Source organism: Tamandua tetradactyla, chromosome 4, assembly GCF_023851605.1.
Source record: "Tamandua tetradactyla isolate mTamTet1 chromosome 4, mTamTet1.pri, whole genome shotgun sequence".
Taxonomy (NCBI): Eukaryota; Metazoa; Chordata; class Mammalia; order Pilosa; family Myrmecophagidae; genus Tamandua; species Tamandua tetradactyla.
The window spans coordinates 155,563,345-155,580,174 of record NC_135330.1 but is presented as its reverse complement, the minus strand read 5'-3'; the positions used below and the strand labels follow the sequence as shown (position 1 = coordinate 155,580,174).

General features: G+C 35.6%; 1 protein-coding gene and 1 long non-coding RNA gene across 2 annotated transcripts in view; one reads left to right on the top strand and one right to left on the bottom strand.

The window, feature by feature from the left end:
* The window catches only part of SLITRK5 (SLIT and NTRK like family member 5), a 99,465-nt gene extending 95,591 nt beyond the window's left edge, over positions 1-3,874 (bottom strand). Inside the window, exon 1 of the transcript XR_013174654.1 lies at positions 3,715-3,874. The gene's annotated coding sequence lies outside the window, so the exon portion shown is untranslated. The remainder of the gene's footprint in view (positions 1-3,714) is intronic.
* LOC143681462 (uncharacterized) overlaps positions 1-16,830 on the top strand; it is a 251,236-nt gene that overhangs the window by 76,098 nt on the left and 158,308 nt on the right. The window lies entirely within an intron of this gene.

Below are 16,830 nucleotides of genomic sequence, written 5' to 3'. Positions count from 1 at the left end.
CATTTCTTTTCTCATCATTAAATATTACTATATTTTTCAATTTAAAGTGTTGGCTTCCATTTAACTAGGACTTAATTTTATTTTCAGTCCATGCAATATATATGTCAGACATATGACAAACATCTCTAAGGACTTTCAGTTTAGTTTTTTCAAGTTCTGTAGTTCCCATTGGAGACCATTTTGAGAACACAGTTATATTCCTACTTCCACAAGAAAGTCAACTCTGTGATGCTCATTAACCAAGTATTCCAGGAGCATTCAGGTGAGTTCAACAATGGAGAGATTTGGAATCCTACAATGATTATAAGGAGCCACAGGTACTGATAGTTCCTCAGGAAAGTGCTACTGCCTTGGAAAGAAGTCACTGTTTGTGCTGGTTTGAAATGATGTATGTACCCTAGAAAAGCCATGTTTTAATCCTAATCCCATTTTGTAAAGGCAGCCGTTTCTTCTAATCCCTATTCAGTATTCTATGTTTGAAACTGCAATGAGATCATCTCCCTGGAGATGTGATTTAATCAAGAGCGGTTGTTAAACTGGATTAGGTAGAGGCGTGTCTCCACCCATTTAGGTGGGTCTTGATTAGTTTCTGGAGTCCTATAAAAAAGGAAACATTTTGGAGAAAGAATGAGAGATTCTGAGAGAGCAGAACAATGCAGCCACGAGAAGCAGAGTCCACCAGCTAGCGACGTTTGGAGATGAAGAAGGAAGATGCCACCCGGGGAGCTTCATGAAACAGGAAGCCAGGTGAAAAAGGTAGCAGATGATGCTGTGTTCGCCATGTGCCCTTCCAGATGAGAGAGAAACTCTGACAGTGTTCGCCATGTGCCCTTTCACTTGAGAGAGAAATTCTGTTCGCCATGTGCCCTTCCACTTGAGAGAGAAACACTTAACTTCACTGACCTTCTTGAACCAAGATATCTTTCCCTGGATGCCTTTGATTGGACATTGCTATAGACTTTTTTTTTTTTTTTTTTTTTTTTTTGGTGGGGGGGTGCATGGTCTGGGACTCAAACCTGGGTCTCCCACATGGAAGGCGGGCATTCTAACCACTAAACTACATGTCCACCCTATAGACTTGTTTTAATCAGGACATTTTCTCACAGCTTTAGAACTGTAAACTAGCAATTCATTAAAGTCCTCCTTTAAAAAAGCCATTCCTTTTCAGTATATTGCATTCTGGCAGCTAGCAAACTAGAACACTATGTATCAATGTTGATGATTGGCTGTGCGAACAGCATGGCTCCTTGGAAGTCTTTTCTTCTCTTTATCATCTTGTGTAACATGGTTGAGAAGTATTTTTTTTTTTTCTTTTCACTACTTAGCTGAAAGAGGAAAATTAAATTGCTATCATCTTTTTGTATCTTACATTGAGTTTAAGAGATTCATGAAATCCTATAAAGACATTGTTCTAGTTTGCTAGCTGCTGGAATGTAATATACAAGAAATGGAATGGCTTTTTAAAAAGGGAAATTTAATAAGTTACTAGTTTATAATTCTAAGGCTGAGAAAATGTCCCAATTAAAACAAGTCCTTAGAAATGTCCAATCAAAGGCATCCATCCAGGGAAAGATACCTTGGTTCAGGAAGGCCGATGAAGTTCAGGGTTTCTCTTTCAGGTGAGAAGGCATATGGCAAACATAGTCAGGGCTTCCCTCTCAGCTGGAATGGCATGCGGCAAAGGCATCTCTGCTAACTTTCTTTCCTGGCTTCCGATTTCATGAAGCTCCCCGGGAGGCGTTTTCCTTCTTCATCTCCAAAGCATTGGCTGATGGACTCTCTGCTTCAGGGTACTGCAGCATTTTCTGCTCTCTTTGAATTCTTATTGTCCAAAATGTTTCCTCTTTTAAAGGATTCCAGCAAGCAACTCCACCTTTAGTGGGTGGAGACATACCTCCATGGAAATCATCTAATCAAAAGTTACCACCCACATTTGGGTGGGTCACATCTTCATGGAAACAATCAAAATGCTCCCACCCAGCAATATTGAATAAGGATCAAAGGGCATGGCTTTTCTGGGGTCCACCACAGATTCAGACTGGCACACACATATATTGGGATAGGTTCTAAATATAAACTCCAACTTCAGAAGTAACTGTTTTAGTTTCCTAGGTGCTATGGCAAATACTACCAATGAGTTTTGGCTTAACAGAAAGTATTTATTGGCTTGGCTAGAAGGGTTGGTTCCTTCTGGCTGGCCAGCAGTCCTTCCACTCCTTGGCCTTCTTATCATATGACAATGTCCTTTCCTCTCTAGTCCAATTCTGTTGACGTCCTACTTTTGGTCCTGTATGTGGTTTTCACTTCATTAAGCCTTCAGTAATAGAATTAAGGCCCCATCTCACTGAAGTGACCGTATGTTAACTAAAAATAACAATTTAAAAGAAGTTCTTATTTACAATGAGTTCACACCAACAGGAATGGATTAAGATTAAGAGCGTGTTCTTTTCCCTGAGGTGCATAACTAAATATACCATAGTAAGATTTCAGCTATTCACACAACCCACCTACCCTCTTGTCCCTTCCTTAGATAATCTATGAGATAGAGACATGGATTCATAAAAATAAAGACATTTATGTGCTTTATAAGTGAATTTATTTATTTGTAATAAAAAGTTATTTTTTACCTTGTGTTATAGACAAAACAGTGCCTCCGTACCCCAAAGATGTCAATGGCCTAATCCCTGCAACCTGTTGATGTCACCTTATATGACAAAAGGGACTTTTCAAATGTGACTAATTTAAGGCTCTTGAGATGGGGAGATTATTCTGATTATCCACACGGGTCCAGTGTAATCACATGGGTCCTTATCTGAGGAGGGGGAAAGGATCAAAACTAGAGAGAGGAGATATGATGGCAGAAGCAGAGTTTGGAGATGCCTGTTGAAGCTGGAGGAAAGAATCGTGGATGAAGGAATGGAGGCAGCTTCTAGAAGCAGAAAAGGCAAGGAAACAGATCCTCCCCTGGGGCCTCCAGAAGGAAGCAGATATGCCAATACCTTATCTTTAATCTTATGAGACTGATTTTTGTACCTCTGAGTTTCAGAACTATAAGACAATAAAATTTTGCTGTTTAAGCCACTGCATTTATGGTAAATTATTTGCAACAGCAATAGAAAAGTAATACACCCTGGATAAGAAATCATGTCATAAGGAAAAGTTAATATATAGGAAAGACTTGAACTTCTTACCAAGTGCCTGAAGTAGAAATCAACAGCCATTCATTTTAGTTTCATTTTTACCATATTTTATGTTAATCAATTAAATTAATATCCATTATAAGCAAATTTTCCTCCCCTCTGAAGGTTGTTGGCATTTATTATGACCATTTTTATGCATAAAGGTTTTATCCACTTTAAAATCATATTTGATATGTAGATGTTTGTACATCCATTAAATGATATTTAAGATTTCCCCATATAATTTACTTTCTTTCCTTTAAATATACACTCGATGTCTGGCAAATGATTCATTTATATATGTATCATGATATGCTTAATCACTAAAAGGAGTGTTTAAAGTTTTCCTAAGCAATTTTTTTTCTTTTTAAAGTACTTTTGTTTAACTTAATATTTTTTTTTTAACAATTTGAACTGCTTCTTAAGCAGCAATTATCGTAACTGGTATCACCTCTTTAGTGGCTCTTTTAACAATTTTAACTGCTACTTGAAGTATTCTAGTCATTACTTTTAAAAATTGAACTCTCCAACTTACTTGGAATATATTTAGCGTGTAGTGTAGACTGACTAGATAGAATATTTCCTCTAAGTAGATGACTGATTCTTCAAACACCATTTGCGGAATTATTCTCTTTTCCATTTATTTGCGATGGCTGCAGATAGTGAACATATTAAATGACTTTTATCTAGACAAGCATCTGTTTCTAGGATATCTGTTGGGTTACTTGGATTCTTTTTTTTTTTTTGTCAATGCTTGTCATTGTGACACATTAATTAAGTCATCCATTCCATAATTTTACAGACATGCTAAAGATGAAAAAATATATATCCTCAGAATATTGGGAATCCATCGATTTCTGTATGTGCTGGGGGGATTACTCTGAAATGACTTTTTATTTTTTAAATGATTCTTCTAGAAGAAGATAATGGTATATATCTAGGATAGCAAACAGCCTTCTCTCCAAATTTAATTAAATAAACATTATGTGTATGAGCTCTGTCAATTGCCTCTTTGTTTATTTGACAAAAAAGAAAGAAAGAAAAATAAAAAGAAAATCAGTAGAATTGGACTGGATATGAGTGAGGGGGAATAGGCCTCATTCTCCAAAGCCTAAATTTGTCCCCATAATGAACAGCTGGTGCCAAAGGGAAAAGGAGAAAGGTGTTTGTGTCTATATGTGGGTGTATATCTGTGTGTGTGTGTGTGTGTGTGAGAGAGAGAGAGAGAGAGAGAGAGAGAGAGAGAGAGAGAGCACAAGTGAGAGAGAGAGAGAGCACAAGTGACAAAGAGAAGGAGGGAGAAGTAAATAAGCATGCAACAAGTGTTTGGGAATTAGTATTTTTACAGGGTTGGGAGAAGGACAGACTGTGGAATAGAAGTGGGTCATAGCAGAATTATCAAGGAAAGGAATGGGTGACTTGTTAAATGTAGTGGGGATATAAATTGGATTGCCTTATGTGTTCTTTCTGTGATAAAGTCATCTCTTCAGCAAATATTTATTGAGAATCTACATTGTGCAATGTTCTTTGTGTTGCAAATCAGTAATTCCTAAAATTCAAAAACCCTTCCATTATGGAGTTTAAAATAGAGAGGCAGAAAAGAGAAAATAAAATTTAAAATTAAAATATATGTTAAATGGTGATAAGTGAAATGTAGAAAGTAAATTAGAGAAGGAGAATATACAGTGTCAGAGCAGATTGAGATTTAAATCAATTACCCAGAAAAACCTTACTTCCTGATAATGGAGTAAAGACCAGAAAGAGATGAAAGATTGAGCTATACTGGTATCTAAGGGAAACAATTCCATACAGAGGAAAGATGAACTACAAGATTCTGAGATTAGTGTATGGTTTTCTTGTTCAAGGACCAGTAAGAAGGTGAGTGCAGGTGAAATAGAGGAAGCAAAGTAGAATTCGGGGTTGAGAAAAATAGAAGATGATGGCAGGGAGGAAACCAACACCAGTGTAGGTCCTTGTTCACTAATATGTGATATTGGCTTCTACCAGGAGATTTATCTTTGAGAATATTGAGCAGAAGAATGACATGATTTGTCTAATATTTTAACAATGCCACTCTGGTTTAGGTGATTACTTAGGTGAGAATAGTGACAGTGGAACTGGTAGGAGGTGGAGAGTCTTGGTCTATTTCAAAAGTAGAACCAATGAAATCTGTTGACGGATTGGTTATAGAATGTGACCGGGAGAAGCCTAGGATGTTTCTGAAATCTTTGTTCTTTGAAATAGGATGATAGTGTTGCAGTTTACCTCGATGAAAAGGCTGCAAGTGGATAAGTTTGGAGAAGGAGACCATGAACTTGTTATTTTGATGTGTCAAGTTTGATGTTCTTAATAATTATCCACATGGGAGTTCTTAATTTGACATTTTGATATAGAGGTATACAGTTTGGGGTAGAGAGCTGGTTAAAGATATAAATTTCGAAATGTCGGCACTTAGTATTTGAACTAATAAGATCACCAAAAGGAATGACTATTTATGGAAGAGATGAGTACTAGAGGTTTAATGAAAAAGTGACAACTCCTCTTAAACCAGTCCCTCAATCCCATTTCACATCAGAGAGCTAAGCATTCTGGAGTATTTGCTAGGCTTTTATACTGGCAATTTGATTTGGAGGGCAGGGATATATGTTTATATTAATAGGATCTTAATATATGCGTGAATATATTGTTTGGTTTTGGTTACTGAATGATGTGAGGAAAACTTTCCATTTCAGTATGATAATCCTATAGGGTCATTTTAATTACTATATAATTTTCAATGGTAGTGAACAAAAAAAAATTATACCACAGTTTATTTATTAACAACATTATTTAAGACATTTTCAACTTTTGTCTAGACTTGCAACTTTTCATAGTACTAGCAAATTGTTCTGTTGAGACTAGAAGAACTTACACTACCTCCAATATCTTATGAGAGTATCAATTTCCCTACCTTTGATAACATGGATACTATTAATCTTTTAAATTTTTGCCAACTTAATCATTATTATTTTAATCTCCATTACTGTTCCCACCACTGAGACTAAGCACTTTTCATGTATTTTTCTTTTGCTTGCATTTTAAAAAATTCCTAAGTATATCTTTGTTCTAAATTTTGATTTTATTTTTCTGTGTAATGGTTCATATTTGCTCTTTATATTTAATGCATAGTAATTCTTTGTTTCATGCTATCTTAGTTTTCTAGCTGTTAAAAGAAAAACCCAACTGCTGGTTTGACTTAAATGACAGGAGTTTATTGGCTCATGTTTTTGACGCTAGGAGAAGTCCAAAATCAGGCATCAACAAGCAATGCTTTCTCCCAGAAGACTGTGACATTCTGGGGCTGGGCTGCACATGGTCTCTTCTCCTTTTCCCTCCAGGCTCTGTTGACGTATGGCTTCATCCTATGACTTTCTCTGTCTCTGTCTGAATTTCATTCTTCTTCTAAAGGATGCCAGTAATCTGGATTAAAATGCAACTAATTCCTAATAACTAAAAATGACAGCTTTGAAAGTTCCTATTTATAATGGGTTCACACGCCAGGAATAAGATTAATATTAAGGACATGCCACCCCCACCCCACCGCCGGATGTGTAATTCGATTTACTCTCCATGAACTGCCGTACTTTACCCAGCTCTGCAGCTATGTGCACTTCTACTTTTTTATGACATTGCTTATTTTAAAGCAGTTTTCTTTGTGAGTGACTAGGGGTTCATGGTGAACCTTGTCATGCCTTATCTTTTATCTGATGGATTTTGACTTCTCTAACTTGTTTAGTGCTCTGCCAGGCTCATATAATGAGTTTGGAGTTTTTGCAAAATTTGCTATGTATTGAAATACTTTTATAAACATAAGAATTATGTCTTGTTGGAGGTTTGGTAGCAGCACACTTAAAACCATAGCAGGGATGAGATTTAGGCTTTCCTCCTGCTTTGGTTGTTATCCAGTCTTAGTGAGAGTACTTTATTGGGCCTTTCTTTGAGTGTGTATTGTTCTAGCCAATTTGCCTTTTCCTTCCAGACAGATAAAAACAGTGAGTATCTGCCATTTATACTCCCTGTGCCTGGAAGGAGTTTTTAGTCCTGAGGGGCATTTCAAATGTTTGTGTTTCTCATTCCAACTAATCTGTTTCCCTCTGAATTAGGATTTAACCATTAGAATTTTTTTTAAATGTTTTTACTTTTTACCTTTCTCTTTCTCACCTTCAAGAGAGATGAGTAGAAAATGTGTGTAACTAGCAGTATAGCTGTTAAGTAGACAACGTTGAGGAATTGCCAGGATAGGGGTTATGATTGCTACTTATGACATTTTTAACTTAGAGCAGTTGTAGGTTTATAGAAATATCGCGTAAAAAGTAGAGTTCCCATAGATGCCTCATCCATTAGTTACAACTTGCATTGAATTGGTCTGGTACTTTTGTTATAGTCCAAGAAAGAATAGTATAATTGTACTAACTAGAGTTCATGGGTTTACATTAAGATTATATGTTTGTGTTTTGCAGTCCTATGTTTCTTTTTTAATTTTTATTCTAGTAACAGATACACAACCTAAAATTTTGCCTTTCAGCCACATTCAAATGTTTACTTCTATACTCTATGCTCACGATGTTGTGCTGCCATTAACACCATCCATTACCAAAACTTGTCCATAAATCTAAATAGAAACTATGTGTATATAAGCATTAACTCTTCATCCTCTACTTCCATTCCATCCCCTGATAACCATATTTTAGTTTCTTCATCAATTTTCTTTTTTTGTTTCATATCTGTGAGTTCATAAAATATTTGTTCTTTTGTGTCTGGCTTATTTCACTCAACATTGACATCCTCAAGCTTCATCCATGTTGTCGCATGTATCAGAATTTCATTCCTTTTTATGACTTAGTAATATTCCATTGCATGCATATTCCACAATTTGTGTATTTATTCATTGCTTGACAGATACTAGGGGTGCTCCCATATTTTGGCAGTTGTGAATAATGCCGTTATGAACATAAATGTGCAAAAATTTGTTTGAGTCCCTGCTTTAATTTTTGGGGGTATATACTTAGAGGTGAGATTACAGGGTCATATTGTAATTTTAAACATAACTATCTGAAGAACTGTGCAACTGCCTTCCACAGCATCTGTACCGTTTTACATTCCCACCCTCAATGAATGAGTGCTCCTATTTCTCCCGATCATCTCCAACACCTGTCATTTTCCATTTTTTAAATAGTAACCAGTCTAGTGCATTTGAAATATTATCTCATTATGGTTTTCATTTGCGTTTTCCTAATGGCTTATGAGTGGAGCATCTTTTCATGAGCTTGTGACCACATGTATATCTTTTTTGGAGTAAAATCTGTTCAAGTCCTTTGCCTATTTTTTAATTGACTTCTTTGCTTTTTTAGTTATTGAGCTGTAGAATTTTTTTACAAATTTTAGATATCATATCCTTAGGAAATACATAGTTTCAAAATATTTTCTCTCATTCTGTAGGTTATCTTTACAATTTCTTGATAGTGTTCTTTGGCATAGAGTAGTTTTACATTTTGACAAAGTCCATTTTATCTATTTTTTCTTTTGTTGTACCTGCTTTTGGTGTCATATCCAAGAAATCACTACTAAATCCAAGATTATGAAGACTTCCTCTGAGTCTTTTTCCTAGGAATTTTATAGTTTTAGCTCTTTATTTAGTCTTTGATTCATTAATAATTTAGTCCTTGATCCATTAAGAATATTTAGTCCTTGATTCATTAAGAATTAGTTTTTTTTTTTTTTTTTTTATATAGTATCAGGTAGGGGTACAACTTCATTATGTTGCATGTGGATGTCCAGTCTTTTTAGGACCATTTTGTGAAGATACCATTCTTTCTCCTATTAATATACTTGGCACCCTTGTCTAAAAGGGAATGTGTTTCAAATTTTACTTTTTGAAAAATCACGTGTAAACTGGAGAGGTGATTGAAAAGCAATGAAGAAAAAATCAGTATATTAGAAGGCCTTTACAGCAACTTAGGTGTCTGTATGGTGGTAAGGGGGAGATGTGCATAGGCTCAACAAAAGGGAATGGGAATTAATAGGTGATTAATATAAGAGAAACGTTAGGTTAGAGGCAACAACAGTTAGCATCATTTTGATGTGAATTGTGATGAGTTGGGATGGAAAGGAGAAATTACTCTCCTAACAAAAATATCAATATTTAGTTCTGTAAGAACAAGATGAAATATTATTGTTCATTAGGAGCCAAGAGGAAATCCAGGAACTCAAGACTATCTTTTAAAAATGCTCTTGGAAGCCTCTTTCCATGTTGTCTTATATGCTTACAGCATGGGAGCTCAAAAAGCTAGTTATTTCAATTTTCTCCTCTTTGTGGCTAATCTCCATGCTTTGGCATATAAATTCAGATCTTGCTAGACACAAAATATGACTCAAGGAAGAATTCGGTGATGAAATAGGAAGTGAAAAGTCTGTGGAGTCGTTGGTGTATTAGGCCGCTTAGAAAGTAGTTGCTATCCACTATTAGCACTGGGGAACCTGGGCAGCTGGAATCATCCTGCAGTACAGAAACTCTCATCCAGTGCTCTGGTGCAGGAATAGCCCTCACGTCTTGGTTAAGAGGAGATGATGAGTGATGCCCAAGTTCTCCAAAATGGACTTCAGTTTCTATGCCTGGGCTGGAAGTGAACCAGATAAACTCACAATAGAAGAGACCATTGAGGGGAAAGGAGAAACTAGCTCAGTGAGGGATTGAAAACTTAGACCTCCTTCTATAAAAATAAAAAAATTACACCAATAATTATTCCTCTTCCACTACCTCATCTTTGCCCAGTATTTTAAATCCTTGTTCTGCCGGCTATTTCACTTAATAAATCCAGGATTTGCTTTCTTCTTTCCCCAGGGCAGTTGCTATGCTCAAAACGTTTGTATAGTTATAAAGGCTTGGATATAGGGAGTGGGGTGAGATTGCACAGCCTTCCTATTATCACCTGCTTCAGGAAGGAGTTACAGTTGTTCTTAGACATTAATGCCTCACCGCCCCCATTTGGGGCCACAGTATGGATGCCTGTGACTGCTGCAGCGCCACAAGCCAGGAGAAACTGCATGCTAACCTTAGCACACTAAGTGAGCATGCTCATCTTCTTTGTATGACTAGAAATGAGTAAATGTGGAAGCACCAAATCAGAAAAACAAGACTCCTTTCAATGACATATAAGGTCTTTCATGCACAGCTGGACTCTATTATGCCCTTGTGCAAATTTTGAAGCTTTCCATTTTGCTCCTAAGAGATGCACTAGTAAATGATTTCCCAAGAAAGAAGCAGGCTCAGTTGATAATTTGCCTACCTGACAGCATCTTTGTGCCAGAAATCAAAAAAGAAGAAAAAAAAAATCTACTACTTTGGGACAGATGCCGTTCTTATTCAGATTGTGTGGATCATATCAGTTTTTCAGGAATAACGCAACCATGTTCAGTGGCCCTGCATCTCTTCCTTCCTTTCTTTCTTGTCTTCCTTTTCAGCATGCTGTTCACAATTTCTGCCTTTAATTTCATAGCATTTCTGATTTGGAAAACCATTCCTAACTTCTTTTTCTGAATAATTCTAACTTCCCCATACATTTTCAATTCAGATATTGCTTCTCACTTGACCCCAATGACCTTGCTTCCATTTCAAATTTATTGTGTACCACTATCATAGCTGTTATCACTTTTCTCCCTGGACAAAACTCCATAAATTTATATCACTTTTCAACTCAGCCTTTTTACTCATAGAGATCTACCCATGAAAAATGAAAATGTATCTACCCAAAGACTTGTACTCAAACGTTCTTTTCAGTATTTATTCATAATAGTCAGAGTGGAAACAAGCTAATTGTCCATCAACTGATGAATGGATAAACAAAATATAGTATATCCAATTTAGGAATATTATCCAGTCATAAAAAGAAGAAACTATGGAAACATGGTGCTATATGGATGAAGCTCAAAAAACATTATGCTCAGTGAATTAAACCAGATATCTAATTCCTTGCATAAAAATAATGCACAAAAAGAAAATCTATAGAGATTTGGCGTAGTGTTTGCCTGGAGTGACAGAGAGGGAGAGTCAACAGAATATGTGCATTAGGAGATTTTATTGGAATGACAAAGTATTGTATTACACACTTAAAATACGTGAATTATATGATATATAAAATATGCCTCAATAAATTATATAAAAAATAAACATACCTTTTATTACTTCTGTGTTCATTTTTTTTTTTCAATTTGTAACTCCTCTTTTACAATTCAAATATGGGTGCCTTCATTTCAAATGTGATATATTTTTGGTTCAAACTAAGACCTATGATATTAATATAGTTCCATAAAGATTATAATATTTAAATAACTTCTCTATGCATTTTGCATTTTCTCATGATAGGATTTATTTAAAAGAGTTATTTGAAATCATTCATGAAGCAAAAATTTTATTAATGAAATTAAAGTTTGGTCAATTAAATGATATAGACCTCTCTGGAAAGATTATATAGTTTTAGGAATTTTGAGTTAGGAAATCTGTTTAAACTATTAAGGTTAAGGTTATTGCTGCAATAATGCTACATTTAAAAAGTCACAGCTATAGCGAGCTACAATTATAAACATGTATTTCTTGCTCACAGATCTGAGGGTCTGATGGGCTTGGATCTCATTCTCAGGACATCACTCGTTCTGCTACCCAGGTGAAGGAGCAGTATCTACCTGCAGTAGGCTTTTTTCATGGTGAATGACAGAAGACAAGCAGTCTTGCTAAACCACATAGCACGTATGAGCATTCTGCTTGGCTGTGGTATAGTTACACCCTTGAACTAGATCCCAATCAATGGTGTGAGCATTATCGAGCCCCCTCGATAATGAAGTCATGGCAAGGGCAGGAATGGAAGGATAACCTGTGAGGTTGGTATGTGGAGTTGTATTAATTTACTTATTAAAGGACCATGTCTTCCCCTTTTTCACAACAAATTTAGAATCACAGATTCATGAACCATATTTTGAGTCAGTGACAACGTGAAACCATGCTTCTCAGTCCTGGCTGGATAATAAAATCACTTTACTGATGGCACGTTCACTCTAGACCAATTAAAACAGAAACTCTGGGGATAGGTCCCAGGTATTGGTATTTTAAAATTCCCTTCATTTGATCCATACATATACAAGAAAACTCTGAGAACCACTGTTCTGGAGAAATAGAATATGGCTGAATACCTTTCATATTCTATATTTGAACATTTCTAACTAGGAATCAATATTTATTTTCACATCCCTAACCCTAATCCCATTTTACTTCAAGCATGTCTGAATTTTAGTGCCCTAGTTACAGAAGGAGTATTCTTGAAACTTAAACTTTGGGGCTTTATTCTAGCCGTGTGGTCTTATCAGAATGCTAAATACAGTTTTCATTGGGATGGGTTTGTAGAGAAGAACAGATTATAAATCACTTTGAGTAATTCGTGGTCTCTTACTTTTCTCTGGCATAATCTTACTTGGAGGAGAGAGCATATTTTGAATCACAGTTACACTCTGATTAGCTGTTACAATTTTCAGGAGAAATAGAAAGCATAATATGGTCCCAATGTTCTTTAATTTGCATAGTTTTAAAAAGTTATGGTCAAGAAATTTGCAAAATTTTCTCAGAAATGCCACAGATGATAAATCTTTCTGGCTTCAGACATATTGTTTATCCTATGGAGACTCTTATTTTTACCATAATATAAGCCTTTTTTACTTGATTTGAGATTATATTTATTGCCTTTAAATTAATTGTCAAATACTTTGACTATAAAACATTATGTAATAACCTACATGTCACAAGTTGGAAATATTCCATTTACATTATTATTTTATTCATACCTATGATTTGAACTTCTTGAGTACTAATATGTATTATGGCAATTCAGAGCATAGAATAAGAAAGAAATGAACTCTAAATCATATCAAAGTAGATTAGCAATAAAAAGGTAAGAATCAATACAAAAAAAGTATGGTACATAAAGCAGGAAAAGTAATCAATAACAGTGGATTATAGTATACAATTGCAGATGATTACAAGATAATCCACTTGAGTTATATTGTGACATTAAAGAGGCATAACAAATATATACTGCAAATTTGCTTTAGACAAAGCATAAAGGAAATTCGAAATAAAAAAAAGCAAAGTTTGAAAGAAGACTATGGACACAAGAGCAGAATATCAAAATTATGAAAACTTCTGAAAACTTCAGAAAATGATTATTTGGAAATGATTTTGCTTTCAGACCCCCAAAGGGAAAATGAAATGTCTGGGTGCTAGAACACATATTCACAGGGCTAAATGAGATTTTAAGAATTAGATATTGCTTGTTTTCTAAGGAATTAATGGGGACTGTTTCTGTTGTCTATTATTGCAAAAAAACCACCAAGAAGTTGCTCAATTACAATGACAGTATTTGTTTTACCAATCTCTCTTCTGTCTCCTGGTTGGGACTCAGCAGGGTGGTTCACCCTCAGGGTCTTGCAGCTGGTTCCAGCTGGATGACAGCTGGGGCTGAAATGATTTCAAAGTCTCCCTCCCTCACATTTCTCCATGTGATCTGGGATTCCTGAAAGCACCGTGGTTGCGTTTTCAGAGCAAGAACCCAGAGAGGTTCAGGGAAATTTGCATCCCCCCTTTTTTGTCTAGCCTGGTAAGTCCTATGATGTCATATCCACTGTAGTCACAGGCATTCCCAGATACCAGAGGAAGACCTGCAGAACTCGTCTCTTAAAGGAACTCATTGTTAGATTGTGAGGGGCTGTGGGTGGAAGATCTTGTTTCCACCATCTTGAAAGTACCATCGGTTATACACATCTTAAATTTCCTCTTGCTGTGGGGAGTGAAATGATTACCCTGGCTTTAGGATAATGGAAACAATATTGTTTACCCCAAACAGGAATTTTCATTGAGTCTGAAGTTTTGAATACTTATAAGAAGTGAATTGAAAGGTTCTTAACAAGGGTCTACCTAACTGTTTTGGGGAAATAAAATTAAAAATAATATCTTCTGATCCAGAAAAGCTCTCCATAATGGTAGAAAAGAAAGAAAAACAACTTCATAATCGAATAAACATTAAACCGGAATGAGATTTATCACAGGCAATTTTACAAAGAGATCACAAAGAAAGAAAAAAAAAAAAACTTACCCTTTAATTAAAAGGACTAGACAGCAACATTTGTCAAACACAGCTCTCTTAAAGTGGTACTTGGAGTGGTCTTTCAGCTTACTGACTACCTCTACCTGAAGGAGGAATAATACTTCCCATATCTCTAAGATGAATAGATAGTTACAACTTGGAACGAGAAGCATGAACTAAACTCCCATGGAAATGGGGAGTCAAGGGTGTTAACTTCCTTGGTGTTTACCTCTCAGAGATGACTACTAGCTCCTTAAGAAAGATATTCCTGGTGAAAGGATTATTTAGTTTTTATAAAATGAGTTACATACATCTCAAGGGGCAGGGGAAGGATTTATGATTACATATTTTCTAAAAATTGCTTTAGAAGAGAGAAGTGTGGAGGAGGATGAGGGAGAAGTCGCTTTCCCTTTTTATACCAGGGAAGGGACATAATTATTTATATTTCCTTTTCAGTTTGTTTTTACACTCACAGTTCAAGTTCTACACAAGGCAGCTGCCCCTGTCCCAGATTCCAACTCATGCCACTCCCCTTTCACTAGTGCAGTCTCGGTCTATTTGTTCCTCTGAAATTCCAAGCTGGTTCCCACCTCATGGCCTCTATTTTTATGGGGTCTTTTGTTGCCTTTGATATAACTAGCCACTTCTCATCTTTCAGCTCTCCGTTCATGTATCAGGTCTTCTGTAGCCATCCTGGAGCTAGTAGTTTCACTTTTTATCATATCATCTTATTTCCTTCAGTGCACCTAAAACCCCCTCCCTGTACTTTGCATCAGGTGGAAGTCTCAGTGAAGGCAAAGTATGTGTTTATGCTAGAATAATGTCTGCTATAAAGAAATTTTCAGTAAATAGCTCATAGATAAGTGAATGAATTAATTGATGATTCATTTAATTAATTATTTTGATTCATATACTAGTGATTTTGGCAACTCTAATTTGGGGGGCAGCTTGTTTTTTCTTGTATGGTCCTACATTAGACCGCCTGCACCTTTCAGGCAAGCATTACTATTCTGTTATTATGAGGCCACACAGAAATTTATTAATTCTTCCACATGATAAACTGTACCCTGTTTTTGCAAAACAACCATCTTACCTCATTTATATCTTCATGTTAAAGGTTGTGCATGCTCTCTCAAACACTTCGTTTTGACTGGTTTCTAATCCCTTGTCACCTTTGATACTTTTCTCTGGAGGTTTTCAGTTCCCAAATGATCCTTTGAAAGTATGAGTCGGCAGCGGAAATTAATACTCCAGGTAATAAACGCACCAGCAGGGAATATAATAAGTCATCACCTCTCTGCTGGGCATCTGTGTTTTTATTTATGCAGAATAAAATATTTTGTCCAATCTGAAGAAACATGATACTTAAAATATCTGATGCATATTTCCATTTTTAATTGTGTAAGAGCTGTCAAAACTAAAAGCAGAGATACTCATTTTATCAAGTGTCAAGGGCAAAGAATTTGGGGACCTTTTAAAATGGAAATTTAGGAAACAATAAACCAAAAAGTTATTCTAAATATGTTAAAATTCTAAAATAAATGCAGAGAATTGACATAAAATGAGATCATGATTTTTTCACATGCAAGACCAAGAGAAACTTCCAAATAATTTATAAGACTTTTGATTTAAATCTTTCTGGCTGGCACTTCTGAAATAACCAGTGCCAACTTCCTACTTAAGATTCTACAAAGACCCTCAAAATTAAGGATAAAATGATAAAGCCTAAAACTGAAACATGGAAAGAAAAAAAAAAAAAACCTGAAATATATTAACAACCATTTGTTAGAATGAATTAATTTGTAATGTTTATAAAGCTTATATGGTTGGATTGACACATTCTTTTCTCATGCGCCCTATGTATATTTTGACTCTAAATTCTGATATCTCTAAAGTTTTGTTAATGGTATCAGTCCAGTATCAGACTTGCTTGAATCAAATCATAACTTCACCACTTACTACCTATTGATTTGGGGACAAGTTACATAGTTTATTCATGCCTTAGATTTCTCATCTGAAAAATAAGTGTGTTAGTAGAATCAAATATTTTGTTTGTTTGTTTTTTAAGAGCAGTTTTAGATTTACAGGAAAACTGAGCAAAAAATACAAGGATTCTCATGTAACCCAAGAAGAATAAAATCTTAAATGTATAGCAGAACATAAAAAAAAACCATGACATTCATTATGAATGAACCAAATGCCCAATAAATGTAGGCCAATGCTAGCCATTTTGTTATTTTATAATTAGAATTTTCCAGTTTTCTAAAAACATTGAGACGTGCAATCCCTCTTTCAATGTCTTCTTTATTGGTTCAGGCATACACATTATCAGCTCCCAGAATGTTGGATTCCTGCCCATGAGCACACAGGATTTTACATTTGTAGGTATCCGAAGTACTATCTACACCATCCTCATGACCAGTACTCTCCTTTCTCAACCCTGGTATCTCCATTATACTCTTGCTTCATAAGCTCTGTTCGGAAAT